Consider the following 20,016-nt stretch of genomic DNA (forward strand, 5'->3'; position numbering starts at 1 on the left):
TTTCTATTTGTACCTCTCTAGTCAGATTTTACTAATTAGAGCACTAAAGAAGAAGAATGGTAGAATTTTATTAAGAGCTGCCTTCTACTTGGTATTGTAGGCAAATGACTGGCAAACTATGCTTGCCAGAAGAAATTTCTGTGCCCAGCAAGTATACAGGGGACAAAAGATAACCCTTCCAGTATCTTTCTTCCAAATAACATCTTTATTCTCCATTTGGAGAACCAAGAAGCCCATGTAAGGAAGATGTTCATATTTATTTAGGAACTGTCAGTAAAACCAGAGCTGTGCTTTCAGTGCTCAGTTTTCTGTTTCTCTTTTCTGAACAGGTTGTTTCTTCAGTTCCAAGTCAACAAGTCCCAGAACACATTTGCACTCAGTGTTGCATTACACCAGATGGTCAAGAGTTCCTTGGAGCTCTGCTTGCATGTTGGTCAGGCAGGGTTATCTCATGGGGAACAGTATGTAATTTATGTCTGCTAACACTCTTTTAATACCAAAAAGGTTCTCTGTTATCATGAGTAAATTGTATTCCTGAAGTTATTATATTCCTAGAATTGGAAATTGTTAGTCTCTCTTTTGTTATCAATGAAAAAAATCTCCTTGACAAGTTTCCCAACTGCCTCTGCCTGTAGTCTCTCACTCATCTGCAGCTAATTGCTGCCAGTTACACAGGAAAGAATAAATGATGATTCCCCCTTGTCAAAAATTTCTAAACCACAAACTACAAAATATGAGCAGAATGAGCAGCTTCTAGTTTACTATATCAGATCTCCTCCCCCCATCCCCCCCAAAAATTAAAAATGTGGCTGATGCACAGATTGTTTTTGCTGCTTATCTCTATGCCCAGTGCTTTGAGAACCCTGCAGTGCCACTTCCATCTCTTCTCCCAACCCTTGATTCCTCCCATTGCAGTGTTGGGTCTGTCACTGGTAATTACCCATCATTTGAGCGCTGACACGTAACTACAAGCAGAGGACACCTGATCTGTCACTGTGCTTGCTGATGAAATGTGCTGGTGCTGTACATATCACAAAACTGCCAGATAAAGTCCAGACAGCTTGTTTAGTGCTAAGGATGTTAAAAAGCTAGATGTGAATAAAAGAAGAGGGAAATACATTTTAAAAATGGCATAGTTAATTATTCAAGGATTTTTTAATAATTATTTTTTACTGATTGAAGCACTGTAATTTTTTTTTCATATTTTGGAAGAAATCACAGAAAACACAAATTCAGACATGTTCTTCAAAAGTTTTGGGAAGCTAATTGACCAGATAATGAGTAGGAACCATAATATATACTTTCCCTGACCTGGTGCATCCAATGAATACAAAAGTCAAGGTCAGAACAAACCATACAGGCACTATAGATTGAATTAGTAATATTTCTGATGCAATATCTATTTTTTTCAGTTATTCTAAAAAAAAAAAGTTTAATTTGTTGAATAGCTGTTTAATTTGTTGAATAGCTCAATCCATTAATCATTGATTAGGTTTTAATTATAATTGTAACCTCCAAAATGCCAAGTGAAAATATACATATATATTCCTATTACTCTGCTCTGATTTGTGTTTAAGCTCCCAAATATTTCTCATATTTCTTCCCTTTAGCTGATAACATTATAGAATGCTTTATTGATTGTGGCTTGCCATCATTTTCATAAAAGCATAATCCTATTGATGTCATAACTTATTTCTGAGGTTGTCATCATGCCATGGATTAGAAAGGTCTGTAATTTAAGTAGCAAGAACACAGCCATAAAAACCTCAAAACAGCAAATCTGACTTAATTTGTTGTGACAGAAAGTGAAGCTGAAGGAATTAAAACTGCAATGACTCTAATTTGAATTGTTGTAAATGTTCAGGCTTATGTGGGTTGAATTTGAATTACATAAAATCAAATTAATTTCTTTCACAGTCTTTTTTGAGAATTGTAACTTCACTCAATATATTTAAGCAGTTTGGTGAAAAGACTAGGATAATAGTAGAGTGTTTGAAAAATCAAACCAGAAAACAGACATAACTTAAGAGAAATACAATGTCTTTGTTGATTAAGTCATTGGTAAATAAATCTTACAGAGTCATTCAGCTGCCCATGCCAGGAACACTAAATCTCTCCCTCTAGGACTTTGCAGGGTAGGTATCTCCTGGTTCAGCACCAATGCATTGAACTGGTAGCAGTGGTACACACATCTGCCACAGCAAATGCAGCCTCAGTTTACTGCAGAGCTGGTCAGTGAAGTAATTTCACATCAGGTCTCGAAGCACATCAGACGGCTTTATTGTTAAGCATGTATTCTTGAAATTGTCTTTATATCTGATGCAGAGTTGCGCACTGAGCAGCAGAAACAGGGAAAACAAGAAGAAAAAAAAAAAAAAAAAAAGGAGTGTCTTTCTCTTAAGTAAAAACTTTATAGCTCACTTCTGCATTCCAGGAACACAGTATGAGCTGATAAATCCTCTGGAGTGTTTATGAATATGTGTATAATTTGCTGCAGGGGGAGAATGGATTGGCAGGAGTGCTGCAGTTGTGATCCCATTTGTTTCTGTTCACTGGCAACTGACAGCTTTAAAGAGAGCTTTTTTTTTTTTTTTTCACTCTGTGTATCTGCTCACATGACTCAGGTGAATATATGGGGTTGAGGATTTGTGTTAGGTTGATATGGTGTTTGCTGATTCACGTGAGTGGATAAACATGAACAAAAAGGAAGAACTATCTTGAAAAGGATGAGTGGTAGTGCTGTCTAATAAAAAACCAAGATCGCTTTGTTTTTTCATCCCAGTACCTTTGCTTTCTACAGCACTGATGGTGTAAAGATGAAGATTATCTTGCAGAATAAAGCAAATAAACTACAGGTGTAAATATTGCAAATAGTGGAAAATGTTGTTACTCAATGAAAAATAGAGAATAGGCAGGAATAGATAGATCAGGGAAGATTCAGCTGCTGAGCCTGCTGATTTTTTGAATCCTAATCTACAACAAAGGTATCTCCTTCCAGCTCAGTCACCTCAATGCCTCGTGTGGTCAAAGGTTAGTCAGACAATCCCTCCCCATTGACTATAAGGGGGATGTAATCTTAATTATGAAAACTCGAAATCGGTGTAAGGAACAATTATCTCCTATTAACTCTTTATTGACATCTACAATTAATGAAAGAAATCCTGCTCATAGTGGGTGGAAATTTGATTATGTCTTTACTTAACAGCATGCAGCAGGCCTATTTATAAAAACTCCATTCACTGCTATCACAGTTAAGTAATACTTAACATTTGGATTCTCTTGGTTTCCAGTATAATAAAAATGGTCATAACAAACTTTGGTATTCATGTGGTATTAACCTCCAATCCCAAAGGTACTCTGTCACTCAGCAATAGTGGAAATTCACTTAACACTTAAAATACGGTTGGCCCGAGTAAGTCTGTACTGAACTATAAACTGTAATATACAATGTCACAAGTCAATTTCCATGCTTTCAATAAAAGAGAACAACCTAATTTCCTAATTCATTAAATGCTGCTGCACTCCAGCTGATACATGTGTTACTGAAATTACTCCATATTTATCTTTAGTGGTCAAATACTTCATAAGAAATCTTGATGGAAATCAGCTCACTGTGCTGCTTGATCTTTTCTAAGTTTTTATTTTTCCCTTTCAAAATCTTTACCTTTTGACTTGCAATCTTCAAAGGTTTTCCTTTGAACCCCTTGTACTTTATCAGAATGAATAACAAATGTAAGTGAAAGGCTATGTTAGCATAGCAACTGGGGAACTTGTGGCATCCCACCCCTAAGTGGAAGGGAGAATCCAAAATTTGTAGATGCCTGTGGCTGAAAAGGAATGACAAAACTCAGAAAGTCCACAAAAACTTAGAATTTTATATTAATAAAATAAACACTTGGAATGGAAAATGGTAGGAGTTAGTGCCGTATCTTCCAGTATAAACACAACAGTGGACATTCAATGAGGAGAAGCGTGAAAGAGAAGAGAGAGAGGGTAATAAGAAAGAAAGAAAGAAAGAAAGAAAGAAAGAAAGAAAGAAAGAAAGAAAGAAAGAAAGAAAGAAAGAAAGAAAGAAAGAAAGAAAGAAAGAAAGAAAGAAAGAAAGAAGAAAGAAAGAAAGAAAGAAAGAAAGAAAGAAAGAAAGAAAGAAAGAAAGAAAGAAAGAAAGAAAGAAAGAAAGAAAGAAAGAAGAAATAAATAGAGAAAGAGAGAAAGAGAGAGAGAGGAAAAAAAGAAAGGAAGAGAGAAGAAGTAAATAAGTAGGACTGAATGAAAGACGAAAGAGAATGAATGAAATAAAGAAAGAAAGAATGAAAGAAAAAAAAATGAAACAAGTAAGCAAGAGCAAACAAAGGAAAGAAAGAAAGAAAGAAAGAAAGAAAGAAAGAAAGAAAGAAAGAAAGAAAGAAAGAAAGAAAGAAAGAAAGAAAGAAAGAAAGAAAGAAAGAAAGAAAAAGAAAGAAAGAAGCCAGAGTGAATGAAAAAAGAAAGGAAGAAAGATCAGTCCTAGATCCATTGGCAATCGAGGTGCTGGAGTCTTCAGTGTTCTGGAAACAACCCTTTGGATTTGTGGGGCTACTTTTTTTATTTACAAGCTTCCCCATCTTGGTGATAAGTTCCTTGCTTTCTATGCAATCTAATTATCATGTGCACTTTGTTCTAGACATTTCTGGAAATGAGTCAGAGGTGTTTTGGGATCATTGATGAACTTGATCCTCCCGTAGCCACTTCTTGATCTCATTTCTCCACTCGCACTATTGTGCTATGGTCATCTCCAGGGGCCAGCACAAGGATGTTTGTCCCACAAAAGACCTGCCCTACATCTGAATGGCCCCTTCTTCAGTCATACGCTGTTCTCTCTCACAGCTCACAAGCAATATTTGCTGGGCTCCACAGCTGTCCAGTTGTAAATGTTTGAGACACACACATTTTCTCCCTTTTTTCTGTGAAGAAGTAGCTGGTTCAGTTTGGGTTTCTCTGCACAATATTGCATTGTGGTAGAGATACAGAGATGTACTCTGTATCTGTATCTTCCAGGCTGCTAACCTGAAAACTTTTCCTTAGCAATGAAGAAAAAGCAGTAGTTCCTGTGACAAATACAGTTTGCTATCAGTTTTATCAGAACAATTCATGACTGTTCAAAGCAGAAACCTGCACTACGTCAACATACACCTTTGCAGCTTTCTTGTAAATGTCCTTATGGAGTTACTTTCAGGATCTGGCTCAAAGCATTGCTGGTGAATAAAAGAATCTAAACTTCCTTTCCAGTTTATTCTGAACTGTTTCAAGTATAGGAATGCTTATAAGTACTTAACTTCAGCATTTTAGATGCACCTCTGTCTCAAGCAGCAGTATCACCCTAATTTGTAGGAAGACAGAGATAGTGCTACAGGCAACCCTGCCTCCGATATATTGCAGCTGTGTTAGTTACCAGAGAGTGGGAACAGCCTTGCCCTCACAGCTGGGTGGGATAAAGAGTGAGTCAGTGGGTAGAGAGTCACTTGGAGTCTCCTGGTGGTTCTGTGAGAAGGAACAGACAGGGTTAGGTGGCAGTGCTAGAGTGTCCTAGGGTGATGTTTGTATCCCCAGTTGCCTGTGGGGTTTGTGTTGGATCTGGGAGCAGGAGGAAGGGAGCGGCTGTTTGTTTTCAGAAAAGCTCCTCAGCTGTCTGGCCTTGAGAGTCAGAGACACACGGTGTGGGATGGAGAGTTCTTCTTTTTCCTTTTTTATTTTTCCTTTTTTTTTTTTTTTTTAGTAGTTAGTTGCTTAGTGTGTAGCTAGCAGAGGGGGGGGGAGAAGCTTCAGGTTATTTTCTTCTCCTCCTGTGTTGTTTTGTGTTTTTTTTTTGTTTGTTTGTTTTTTTTTTCCCCTCTTTTTTTGCCTTCCCTTGGAACTGTCAAAATCTCTCTGGACTGAAGACCCAGGGGAGTGCATTGGGGGCCTTGCACCTGGAACCCACCAAGATCCATCCTGCGCAACGTTTCCCAATGCCAGAGGGATTGAGACAGAGCAGCCACCTCCAGGAAGGACTTCTTTTCCAAATCTGTCATCTCTCCAGAGCGGCACGAAGTTCTTGTCATTGGTATTGTCCAATCTATTGTTCTGGGGAGGGATTTGCCTGTATAATAAACAGGGTTCTTTCCACTTCTCTCTGAGGAGGGGTTTTTTTCTGAGCTGGTTGTGGGAGGTAGGGTCCCTTAGGAGGCTTCCCCCCAAATCTGCCTTAAACCTCTACACAGGGACAGGAAGCAGCAAGCTGGAACTGCAGCAGGAAAAAGAGAAAGAGCCAGAGCTGTGGGGAGCTGTCCATAGGATTGCCATATAAAAAAGGGATGAAGGGCTTCTAGATATCATGGTGCTGACACTTGAAGCCCTCTGAAGTTTTTATTGAAGCACTTCTGAGTGCCGTGGCGGTCTCGACTATGACATTAATTGAGAGCACCTGTCTACTGTTCATGCTGCCATGGTGACACAGCAGTTACAGAAATTAGTAAAATGTGATCATCTGCCCCTATTCTACATTTTCTTTTGCCTTGTTCCTCTTACTCTGTGACATAAGTGTACCACATTTTCTCCTGTAGTGGTTTGTTTTGCTGCACCGGAGTACAAGACAAGATGTACCCAGTGACTTCCATCAAGACCCCTTTGGATAAGTGTGGAGTGTACTCCAGCACAGGAACTCTAGGGAAAATGCTGCTGTATATTTAATTTGTTCTCCAGTTTCTTAGCTAAACAGTTGTCTAGCTGGATCATGTGTCTATATTTCTGCCTCATTTCTGTAGGAGTTTCATTAGAATAAAGGATGCACTAGAAAACCTCTGTTCAACAGGGTTTGAAAAGTGACCTTTTCCTTGTGTCTATCAAAAATGTAAGCTATTATGAAAAGTCTGGAGGTTTGGGATTTTTTTTTTCTTTTTTTTTTTAATATTTATAGTTATTTTAAGTATATTTAGAGAGGATGGTGTCATGAAACCTGGAATAGCTGCTCAAGTTATTTTTCCCTGTTTCATTCCATTTACTTGAGTTAGCTAACAAACAATTCAATTGCAGTCACATTTAAATAATAATTTTTAGAACAATTTTTTAAACTCTTTTTTAAATTAGGTCAAAATTGCATTCTGATCAGCACTGTATGTTGATTCACTTTTTTCACCACAAAGCTGTGGGAACTACAGAGGAAAAAAATAGTGGAAGAAGTTAATCTGCATATGTGATATTGAGAGGGTTAAAGGTAGAAACTTACTCTCTTTTTTCTAGTTTGCTGCCACTTATCAAACTCTACTAGTCTGTCTTTAGGACACAGTATGAATTATCAGAATAATCCTAAGGCTTCTTTTGTTCTGTTATATTTGGTCATTTCAATCCTGCTTCTTCTTGGCCCCAGCAGATAATGGCTGTGGCTTTTCTCTCTAACTTCAAATAAAGACACATGTGACTCAAAGTTGGAGGTTAAGAACCTCACAGGGAGAGTCTGACATTCTACATTTGGGATAATATATGTCTCCATCCTGTGCTAGGAACACTTATACAGAGCAAAAACAATATCAGCACTAGGATGTACGGACAGTCTCTACCTTTTTACTCCACCAGGTGAAAGCCCCAGGTATCAGGTTTTAGAATTTTCTATCTTTAAATGACACCACTAATTTTGCTTTGTTTTCTGTCCAGAAACAGAATTTCTGCAGGAGTGATACCAATTGCCTTTCACCAGTTTTCAAAGATTAGACAATTCTAAACTGCTTGCCTACTACCTGACAGCAACGTGCACTTTTATGCTTCGACTGTGATTGCATCTTTTACAAAATATTTATTTTGTTATCTCAGTAGTAAAAGTCTGTAGCATGATTGCCAGGTAGTTACAGGACTTAAGTAATCTGAAAATTTAGTGTCTTGATTGATTAGTAGGAGGTAACATGACAGTCAGCCTCTAAGGTAATAGTTAAGTTTCACAGCTTGACAATGTCAGGTACTGTAGATTTGAAAGAGCCAGGAGTGTCCTCAGCGTTGACTCACCGATGAACACTGCAACAGTGTGACAGACTGACACTGAGAGAATGATTAGGTGTAAAGCAGCAGGACTTTCTAAAAAACATACAGACAAAGCAGAGATCATGATGTGGTGGGAAATAGAACACAAAATCTCATAGTTCCCTGAAAGTAATGTTGACATGCCTGCGTTTTTCAAGGCATGGAGCCCAATGATGAACAAGGACTGACTCTCTGCCACACAGTAAACTTTGTTTTCTAAGCTTATGTGACTTCTATGATTGCGTTCTACACAGGTGGAAGAAAATGTTTTGAAGACAGATATTTTCGAAGAATATAAGCATTAAAGAGATGTACTCAGAAAATAGGTGTCAGAAATACTGCTGCTGTTAAAACTTTTTAGTATAGGCATGGCCTCAGATCCTTTAATGACTTTCCTTCACTATTTTTTTGCCTTTTTTTTTTCTGAGTGACCTATTTCAACATATTTCTTCTTTTCTATTTAGAGACAATAAGACTGCAAACTTTAAAAGGGTTTCAACCATGGAAATAAGCCAGAATCATGCCCTAAAATAATGTGGGGCTGTAAATCCTACCTTCCATAGGATTTATATTACTTTGTAAGGTCCGTCACTTTTTCTCTGTGAAATCAGAAAGATGCTGGTAATTACAGATTTGCTTGTAAACAGCAGCTCCAAAATCTGATATGAAATATCTGCCTGTGGTGTTCTGTGGCCCAACAATTCTTCAGGAACTAAGGAAATACAGGCAATGTCAATGAAAATCTTTGGGTTAAATCATAAAGCAAGTAACCAGTTGGTGGTTTGCAGTTTTCATTCCTTCTCTGTTAATGCCTTTTACTGAAAGTATTTATTACTATTACTTTTATTGCCATTACTATGGTGTATAAATTCATCCAACTGCCTCTCTGAATTTTGTTAGAGTATCTTGTTGATGACAGCATCAATAAATGGTGTTGTATTAAACTGGATTTCCTGGTTATTTAAGTGTGGGTTACCATCCTTCACTGTGTACTTTAGGAGTGACATCACCTGGCTTTTAACAAGAAAGCCACTAACTGAACTAATCTCTAAACTAACTTGAAAATGTATTCAATTTCTGTTATTTTCTGCATGACATTAAATTAAAAACTTGAGAAAACAAGATTTGTGCATAATGCCTTTAAATTGATACATTTTTTTCATCTATCCTGTAGTGCTCAAATGTTTGTGCCCAGTTTTTGTCTGTTTTAATTTATAGACGGAGATAAACTCAGTGGATGGATTATGGAGATTAGCTACTTGGATAAAACTGAAGCCCTTGTTCTTTGTTTAATGTGATAGTCTCTTTTCTAAAGAATTATGAAAATGACAGCACCTGTACTTGCTGTTTGTTGTTAAGCTCATCTGCATTTTTTCAATTATGAAACAACTCATCCTAGAAACCCAAGGGAACGTGAATTATTAACTGAGCTAAGACACACTTGTACTAAAGTCTTATGGGAAATCTCAAGATTAATATCAGCTATGCAGTGAATATGCTGTTTGAGTTTTATTCAGAAAAGACAGAGACTGCTTTTTACATATAAATACAAAATTTACTTATAATGTACTCTGGTTATATACACAGGAAATATTAGTCTATGCAAAAAATTTAAATTGTGTCTAAAAATTAATAAATATTAATAGACACCATAATACAAAAATAATACTTTATTATATCTATGGAAGACACTTGTTTTAGACTGTTAAAATTAACGAATAAACAACATAAACACAAAAATGTTATATATGGAAAGCACTGGCTTTTGATTGTGATAGTTGTTTTTCAGAAAGATTGAATTATTTATTATTGTAAATTATTTATTACTTATAGATTTGAAGCAAACAAGACCTGACCACTTATAGGATTGAGATTTTACAATGCATTACACTGTTCCATTGTGATTTTGTGTTTCTCATCAACTTTCAGTGGATAAAACTATGATTCTATAAAATCATAGCAGAATAGAATGTTTATTTTCCTTAAAAACATGTTATAATTAAATAGAAAAAAAACTTGTACAGTCTCATGTTTTGCAGCTTCATATTGGACAAAACAAGTACAAATTCTTATTTTTTCTCTTGTATTTAAAAAAGAAATTTTAAGAAAATGTGTTTAGCAGGAAGGTTGATGACATTTGTTTACTAAGATCCCTAATTAGCAGTACTAGAAAATAATCAGTCCCTAACCTACAATTTCTCATTATCACATCTTCAATATTGCATGCTATTAACCTAATCTGTGCCTTGAGCCCTGAGCAGGTTTTACTTTCTGTGTTGTAGATAATGTTGTTCCTGGAAAGATTTCTTGAGATACTGCCCCTGGCAGAACAGGCAGTCCTGCTTATTATAAATTCTGCCAGTCATGCCTATAGAAACTTGGTCCAGTTCTGAAAAGGACCATGACCAGCCTCAGTGGTGACTTGGAAAAGGGAAAGATGTTCTCTGTCTTATATTGTATTGCCTGGAATATATGTAATATATGTAATATATGCAAAGCTGTAGAAATGGGTGTTGTGGGGAGGCAGGGCCATGACATTTCCCTTTTGCCTGTCAGTTAATGCCTGTGTGACTGAATGGAGGCAGAGACAAGAGTAGGTGGAAAGAAAGCAAGTAAGGAAGATTTATCCCTAGGACATTCACCTTTCAAATATTCATGGAAAGAAGACGCCTTCTCTGGCTTCTGTCTCCTAAATTTTCCAAAGGACCATACAGAAATTAATTACTTTTGAATTTAATATGGTCCTTTGACTTTGTACCATATACACTTCTTTGCAGAGACTTTGACTGTTTACTCCTCTTGCTCCCTTTAAATCCTACTAATTCCTATATGTTTTCTTCCCATAATGCATGCCTCTTTCTATGAAATTCATTGGAACTGCATTGTGTCATGCAAGTCATTTTGTGAAAAGTTAAAATGAAAGCCAATGCTACAAAAATAATTTCTTTCCAGTATGTAAGAATGGCTGCAGTGGTTAGTGAAGGACATGTTACTGTCTAATACTTAAAAAATACAGTTCAAAGGGCATTTAAACACTGATTTATCTTGATTTTTGCAGCATAATTTCTATGAGGCACTATCTTTATGTACGTGGAATCCCTACTACTGTATGACACTTTCCCAAAATAAGTATATTGCACTGACCTCTATCAATAAGATTTTCCTTGGATGCAGTTCAAATCATTCTTTCTCTTCCAACAACTTGTTATTTTTCTGATTTTGCAGTGTACAGAGCAGAGCTGATAAAAATAACAACATACAGCTCTTTCTCTGATGACTTGCTGTGTTTATTATTGCAAGGAATCAAGTTTCTCATGCAACCCACAACTGAAGACGTGAGTAGGACCTTGTAATCCTTTTGAGTATCAGTGTTGAATGTGTCATATGCCACAGTATGCTGCCTTCCTTGGTTTTGGTTTGTATGACACTCACCCATGCCATGGTGAACTTTTGCATATGCTGTATGAAACACTGCAGAAATATAACAAAAACTCCTTTTTTTCTGATTTTACTAGAACTTTCAAATACATAAGTGTATAAATGATGTACAACAGAAAACCAAGAGGGATGATTAAATAATCTACTGTATCACATATTTCTGTATATAAAGTATGTAAATATTAAACATTTACCAAATAACAGCTCGCCTAATTAGGAAAAATCATCTCCACCCCTATAGTTTCAATTAAAGAAGCTATTTTTCATTTCCTTTCTGAAACCATCTTGCATAAAATGATTGGAGTAGAATGCCAGCTGTGTTGGCCTCCTGAGAAAATCCGTGGAGATTTTACCAGCATGTGATGTGATCATTCTTCTGCAGGTGCTGTGCCTACTGAAACCCTTCATTAGTAATTCTAAAGTGTTCCAATTACGCAGTGTCACTTCCAGTTATTAAAACTTCTCCTTGTTTCAACTTTTCAGCAAAGGTCTGTTGGTTTGGGTTTTGGTTGTTTTTTGGTTTGTGGTTTTTTTTGGTGTTCCTAGATTAGGATTGGGTTTCAGAGAAAAAGGAATTAATTGATTTGTGAAATGCGTGGTGATGGCTGAGATGTGGGACTTTAAGTAAAACCTAGGTAAGCTGTTTATATTCTTAGCTGAGTGACTTTTCTGTTATTTAGGTTCTTCCTCATTCCTCAGCTCTTCTCCTTTCAGACATAGAACACTTTTTTGCAAAATAACCAGACTCCAGTGGGAGGTACAAGATGTCTCTTTCTCCAAATATGTTGGCATAAGAAACATTCCTACTGGTTGAGATTGTGGTTGCAGTTAAGAAGCCAGGCCTCCCAAACCCTGGAGCAGGGCTCCTACTAGGAGGTGAGAACTGTACATCCTCTTCTCAGGACATAACATGAGACAAGAGATTGCTTTGAGTGATGAAGAATCTTAAAAAAATATGGAAACTTAGTCCCAGAACCAGATACCCACCTGAGAATGCCATTGTGTACTTACTTAGCTCATGAAAAAAACAAAACAAAACAAAACAATTCCTCTGGGCAGAGTGCAAATGCAATGTTTCATTTGCATAGGCAATGCTTTGGCATCTCAGGTGGGTTTCTAGTATACCCTGGTGAGGCAAGAGGAATATTTGGGATCACTAAGGTTGTGTGAGTTTCATTCCATGCCTCTGGAAGCTGCTAAGTGCTCTTTGGACCTTGGCCCAACTGCTCCACACAGCACAGAAGTGAAATTAAGTGAAATTTCTCACTCTAAATTGTTTGCTAAGATTAGCTTTAGGAAATGTCTCTAAATGTAAGTCACAATAGGAGAGGTGCCCTATAAAAAGAGAAATTTTCATTAAAGGGAAATTTTCATCAAAATGGCAGTTTTATAAATTATACTCTTAAGAGGCTGCAGGCTTTTATATGCACTTTCATGTTTAATGCTTAATTTGGCCCCTGCTCTTCAAGCAGCACTATACCAAATTTTTCTAGGCAGTCACTGCTGCACTTTTCTCATCTGTTTAGCCATCTGGGTCCTGTGGTGACATATCCATGGTAAATCATAAAAGGGAAGTGCCTGGTCTTTTCTGTGAGCTGCCACATGCAGTGCTGGGGAGGCAGCAGGGGAAGGAACAGTGTGCTGGAAAGGTTTGTGAAACCACTGGGCAGCATTGCTTTGTGCTACTAAGGAGTTTGGGTGCAGCTGGAGGGGAGAATTAACTTCCTTGGGAAGAGAACAAAGAAAGGAGCTGACATTTAATCAACAGGGAAGAGAGAGGGAAACAACTGTGGAAGAGCAGGGTTGATATTTCCACTCACAGTTCTGGCAGCAGGCAATCTCATCTGAGCTGTATTCTCTTCATTAAAAGGCTATCACAGGAAACAAAGGTAAGAAATAGCTATTGTAAAAGAAGTTAGCAGGGCCCAATTGTGGATCACTCCAGAATAGATGAGTACAAAATCTTGATCGCTGAGTATCAAGGAGATAAAGGCTGAACTCAGAGTCCTGGTGCTCACAGGATTCCACCTGCACACATCCCTGAAGGACACACCTATTTTTAGCCATAACCCAGGAGTGCTGGCAGTGGTTATGGGCAAAAATGTCCCATGGGAACACTGAAAGTCTCCATGACAAGTTTAACTTTCTGAATGCCCTGGTGGCCCATTACACAGACCGGTATAGTACATGTCATTACTCCGCAGACAAGACACTTCCTCCACAGAGAGTCACTTGGGAGCCTTAGAGAGTGAGCTGGTTTTGGCTGTGTAGAGTTAATTTTCCTCACAGTAGCTGCTATTGGGCTTTGTATTCAGTTAGGGCTAAAAACAGCATTGATAACTGAGGGGTGGTTTAGTTGCTGCTGAGCAGTTCTCACACTGAGCCAAGGCCTTTTCTGCCTCTCACCCGATCCCAGCATGAGGAGGCTGGAGGTGCACAAGGAGTTGGACTCCAGCTGAGGGATATCCCATAACCATATGGCATCATGTTCAGCTATAAAGGGGGGCATAGGAGGAAGGGGGGCAGGTGCTCAGAGTGGTGACGTTTGTCTTCCTAAGTCACACTTACATATGATGGAGCCCAGCTGTCCTGGAGATCACTGGACACCTGCCTGCCCATGGGAAGCCATGAATGAGTTCCTTATTTCGTTTTTCTTGTGCATGCAGCTTTTACATTCCTCATTAAAATATCTTTATCTCAACCCATGAGTTTTCTCACTTTCACCCCTCTGATTCTCTTCCCATCCCAGGGGGGAGTGGGGAGTGGATGGGTGGGATTAAATCGCAGCAGGAACCAAGGGATGGGGCTGTCAGCACCCTTGGCTCCTGGTTAGTGACTAATTTTTCTTCTCAAAGCAAACTGTCTGTGAGAGATAATTAGAATGTCAGGCAATAACCTTATTCTGGGCTGTCTCTGCCATCGGTTCCCATCTTCCCTACTAGAAGCAGGTCCCTGATCACAACACTGACTGCAATTGCAGATGAGTGCACATCATGCTTTATATTTTCATGGTTTTCAATACTTTCAATTTACAGGTCCTAGATATGGCAAGCTGGGGTATACTAATTTCTACTTGGTGAATTTTAATCTACTGACACTGGACTGTTTCAGGGGTTTTTAAATCTATTTTATGTTTGATGAATAATTTCTGTCAGCATGTCCATTTTTTAAACTGCTTTTTGAACTGGACCGGAGTGTCAATCTGGCTGAAAAGCAACCTTCCTAGAGCAAATCAGTCAGGGCAGCTCCTCATTTTGACTTACCAGGTACCCATAGAAACATTTGTACCAGAACAATGTGAAAGCTAATTTGGGGACAGAAAGGAATGGTTAGGTTGCTTTTGTTTGGATTTTTTCTTCCTGGAAGTGCTGCCTTATGATGTCCTAATGGATGTGCTCAGCTTCTGCCTCCATCACCTATTGTGCAGTGCCTTCAGCACAGATCCCAGACTGCTGGGTTTTTTAACCACGACATAAAATCTACTGCTCTAAGCATAAAACAGAGCAATGGCATGGCCTTGTGCTTGCTCTGACTCCCTGTGAGTAAAACAATTCAGGATAAACTGCTCCACTGAGGGTGGTTTTGGTGGATAAGACATTATGTGAGAACTATTTGGGTTGTACTTAGTGGGAACGACTGATACTAAAACTGGCAAACACAGTGACTCTAACAGAAAGTGAATACTTCCAGATCATGATTCTGTGAGGGAGCACCTAGAGACCATTGATGTTCGTAAAGTGCTCCATTAGTATAATTGCTTTCCAGAAAAGAGGGGGCATTTTGCTGAAAACAGAAGTCATCTCAGTTACATCCAGAGCCACTATAGTGGTTGCATAGCCCAGGAGCAGACATAGAGTTTGCTCACCATGGCCAGAGATTCCTCCTTCCTCAATTTCTGAGAAGGAAATACAATAAAAATACTTAGCAAGAAGTAAAAGACTTTATAGAAGTAACCATTTAGAGAGCTTAACCTTGATAGATTCACCCCTGCAAAACCATAATTTACTGTCAGTTCCAAACCACCACATTAGTATGGTACTCAGCAATCATATGTCCCCCAAAAGATGGTTTTACAAGTTGTTTATGGCATAATTCTGCCACCTTTGCTTATGCTGACTGGTGATTTGCTCCATCAGTAAACCCATCCCCACAGACTCTTGGGGGTGGCTCACAGAAATAGAAGCCCCTGATCTCCTGATAGGTCAAGTTGGCACTATCAGGTTTTTAGAACAGAACAAGAGGGAAGAATGTTTCCTCATTTGTGATGCATTCCTCAGTTAGAGTGTGTCAACAGATGGAGTAGGCATTAGTGATAAAATAATGTGGCCTCTTAGCTTATGTAAAAAGCAGTCTTAGAATGCTGTGGATTTTCTGATGGCTCATTAAATGTACTCACGCAAACTAAAGGGTGCTTACAGTATAAACATAATGCTCATCTTCAGTGAGTGTTTGCTTTTGATAGATAATGTCAGGGCAATGCATGAATGTTCAGAGAAACACATGTAGAAGTGCTGAAAAAGAAAGAAAATATGTTATTTGCTCTCTGTGACCTAGCCTGAAACTCTATGTGTTGATTTGCGGCAGGACTTGCTACTGCTCACTCTGTGTCTCACGTCCTGCTGAGACTGTCTAACAGCCTTTTGCAGACTGACATATGTTCCTCCACCTTGTGTCTGAGGCAGCGCTCCTGTAGCTGTGGCTGGTGTGGCACAGGGAGCAGAGCCCAGCTCCAGCTGCACAGCAGGGTCCGTGGTGGAGGGCAAATGCTGCTGCAGCTTGGGGCTGGTCTGTGGCTTGCAGTCTTGGTGTGCTCCTTGCCAGGGCTCTGTCACACCAGGGAACCAGCTCACATAAATGCTCAGGCCAATAACCTTAACCTCTGAGCATGTAGGTAAAATGCCAGATAAAAATTATTATTTTTACCAGGAAAATATACGTGATGAGGGGCAAAACTCTTGGGTGACATTTAATATTAGGCATTCCTACCATGATGTCTATGTTATTCCTCTCCCTTTTTTTCCAGCCCTGAGCAAGTGGGATGTCTCTGCTTTTGCTTATGGGGCTCTTTGAGTCTCTTTTCATGAACCTAAGCCAATGACTGATATGGATGAAAAATGTGTGGGGAAAGGCAGGATTTCCTGTATTTCAGCAACTTCCTTGATTCAATTCACAAAGGCAAACACATTCTAAATCATTTTGCAAGGAAATGAGTCCTTATTCCCAATCTGCAGAAACACTAAGATCATATTTCTCTTAACCAAGACAATAACACTCTGTATGAACACTGCCCACCCTTCCCAAAGTCAACATTTCCTAGCTAACCATCCATGGGCAAGCTGGCCTCTGTACAGAAGAGCTATTGCTGGTCTGCAACACAGATGCTGGACTAATGGCACCAGGAAATTTTCTCATGGTTGGGGGTGTTCTGTGCTTGCAGAGACACTGTAAAGATACAAGTCCTACACACCTCTGCAGCAGAGGGTTTCATACGTGAAGGATACATGACAGGGCTGGGAACCAGGTGAGTTGAGGAGCCCTGTTAGCAAAGGGTAAGGCACAGTTCTGTACCTGCGCAGTCAGACCAGTCTGTGTTTGTGACAGTGCCTGGGATCAGTTCCCCAGTAGACATCTCCTGAAATTCAAAACTTCACCATTATTGTGATTTGATAACTATCCTGTATTTGCTGGCTGTTTCTCACTGTTCTTGGGAGCGGTAAGAAAGCCTGTTTCATTTAGGAAGATGGAGGAATATCAAAAAAGTCTTCAAATTTATAAAGCCCACTGTTAAATATTTCTTCCTCGTGTATACACCCCAGTGTACATATGAGGAAGAATTGAACTCAGTAAGTTCCTTGATTACCCTTTTAAATAAGAGCATTTGACATTTTCCCTGAAGACTATGTAACAAGTGTGATTTTACAATAAGAATGATGCTGTTAATAAATTAATAGCTGCAATAATGCATATAGAAGCATTAACGGGATGGGTGCACAATTAGGCAAAATTAAAAGATTTTTGCTTTCTGTTTACTCACCTTTTGTAACTTAGATTTTTTAATGGTTAGACAGAACACAACTCTGTCTCCACAATTCTTGTCTCCATTCTCACTGTATTTTCTCTTGCCCAATGACATTTTCATTTCCAGCTCTACTCTGGCTTATCCTCTTTCCTCTTAAGATCTATTTCTTCGTAGAAAAGAGAACCAAGAATTTTGAAGATATTCTGGTGTTTAGAGTGCAAAAGGAATTGCCCCACTCAATACTTCTCCACGATGTCTCTACAAAGCAAATACAGAAATAATGAGGGGAGGAAGGGAGAGCACTGCATTGAACAGCTCACTTCTGCAGTAATTTCTCAAGGACTGCAAGCACAAGCGTGAAGCAAACCCCCTTCTTGCAAGCAGAACTGAGTTTCTCATGTGTCAGATGTAAGAGATGAGGACTAAAAGACAAAGTGATATTCAGCCTTCCATCATTGTTTGCTTCCTTCCATGTTTGCAGAGAAGAAAGAGAAAACTTATTAGCATCTACAATACTAAGTCCAAAACCTGGTATTTACTCCTAGATTGTTTGTGCAGTGCCTCATATAAAGTTTACAGATGACTCATTTACTAGGTGGCCGGGTTTTTGTCCTCTGTCAATTGGCCAATACACTTACGAGAACGATCAAAGATTCGCCCAGACTTTGCCAACTTTACTAGGCGTCTAGGTTTGGGAAGGCAGGTATCTGCCAGGGAAAGCCGGAGCTTCCCTTGGAATGGAGAATGTAAACTACCACCACCATCACCCTTTTTCCCAATTATAATTTTTTCAGTTAGAAGCTTTTAGGCAAAAGATTTTGGAAATAGAAATAGCAGTTTTTACTAATATATAACAAACAAACAAACACAACTACAGCATAGAGAACAAAAACAGTACCAAGAACTTCGAGGACTTTGCTTCACAAAAACCCAGAGCAGTTTGGTCTCGGTGTCTTTGTAGGATCCTCAGAGCAACAAGCTGGGAATAGCGGGGAAAAAAAGTCTCATGCTGGTAACCGTAGAGTGGCAGAAATGTCCCGGCAGAGCAGAGGCAGGGTCCCGGCAGGGCAGAGGGATGCAGGGTCACGCTGTAGCAGACGAGCAGCACTGATGGAACCACCACGGCAGGGCAGGGCTGGCCCAGCTCTCACAGGGTGGCAGAGGAGCTCAGAATTCCAAGGTGAGCAGATGATGGCAGATTTCCCAAGACTGGGACATCCCAAGACTGGGCCGCAGAGAAATCCTCCAGCAAGAGCACTCCGAACGCCGAAAACCAGACAGCCTGGCTACCTGAAACTGTCCTTTTTTTTGCCCCAAAACCCCACCCCACTCCGAGCTTCGACCTTCCCTTTGTTTTGTCTAGTCTTAAGTACGACAGTCTCCTTGGTAACTTATGGGGAAAAATTCTTTAGAGTAAAAAGGAACAAAACCTAACCCCCAACATTAGGTTGTGTCCTTTCTAATTTTCCTGAGATCCTTTGCAAGAAATCTTCTAAACCTCAGGCTGAATTTGCAAATTTGAACCTACTGTGCTGTATCTCATGTATTTCTTAGCCTACTCATAATCTACAGGGGAGTAGATTGAAACTTTGCCAAAGGCCCAGCAGAACAGATGACAAAATCTCTACATCTTGAAGGCCAGATAACACTTGTGCAATGAGTCAACAACTCCTAAATTTTCCTACTATGAGACATTTATTTTAAGAAACTTTGGATTCTATTTAATTTGTATGAAGCATTACTTAGATTGACGGGGAAAAATGGGTACTTTTTTCTTGCTTGAGCAAGAAAACCTGGGAGAAAATTAAGGCAGGCAGAGTATCTTTTACTGGAGCTTTAATAAATGGCTACAGAGATGACCATATTTACAGAAATATAACTGAGGAGAAACTCCAGGCTAAAGAGTGATCCTGTGGGAAATTTGGGGGAAATTGCAATAACAGGAGGAAGAACTATAATTTGATGTGGGAGAAACAATGTTTACATAAAAAGCAGCAGTTAGGAACGGAGCTACGCTTTTACAAGAAAAAAGAAAATCTTTGCAAGAAAATAGTGCAGAAGTTGCAAAATTAATTGAAAATAATAATAAATTTAAAAAATAATTAATTTTTAAAAATAGGTATAAAGGTCGAAAAAGCCTCTTTTGAGTTGCACTACAAAATCTTCTGGAGATGTATCTCTTTACGAATTAGGTCACAGCAGCCTTGATTCCTCATGCTAAGACCATTTCAGCAACAGCTACCACATAAAAGAGATTAATTTCCTCTAAATCTGAATAAAACTGGGCAATCTCTCTTTTTTCCCCCCACAACAGAGTTTCTCCCCAACAGCTAAACAAAAATATTTTGAGGAGGGGTTCATTTCCAAAGGGAAGGGCAGTTTGAACACTCAGCCATGATGAAAGTTTGTGAAGCACTGTGTGCTGTCAGTGAAGGAAGAGGGACAGCCCTTATATCCCAGCCCTGCTGCAGATTGCAATCACAGAAATAATCCTGGCACCTGTAACAGGGCCACTGCCATTGCTGCACCTT

Source organism: Sylvia atricapilla, chromosome 2 (genome assembly GCF_009819655.1).
Source record: "Sylvia atricapilla isolate bSylAtr1 chromosome 2, bSylAtr1.pri, whole genome shotgun sequence".
Taxonomy (NCBI): Eukaryota; Metazoa; Chordata; class Aves; order Passeriformes; family Sylviidae; genus Sylvia; species Sylvia atricapilla.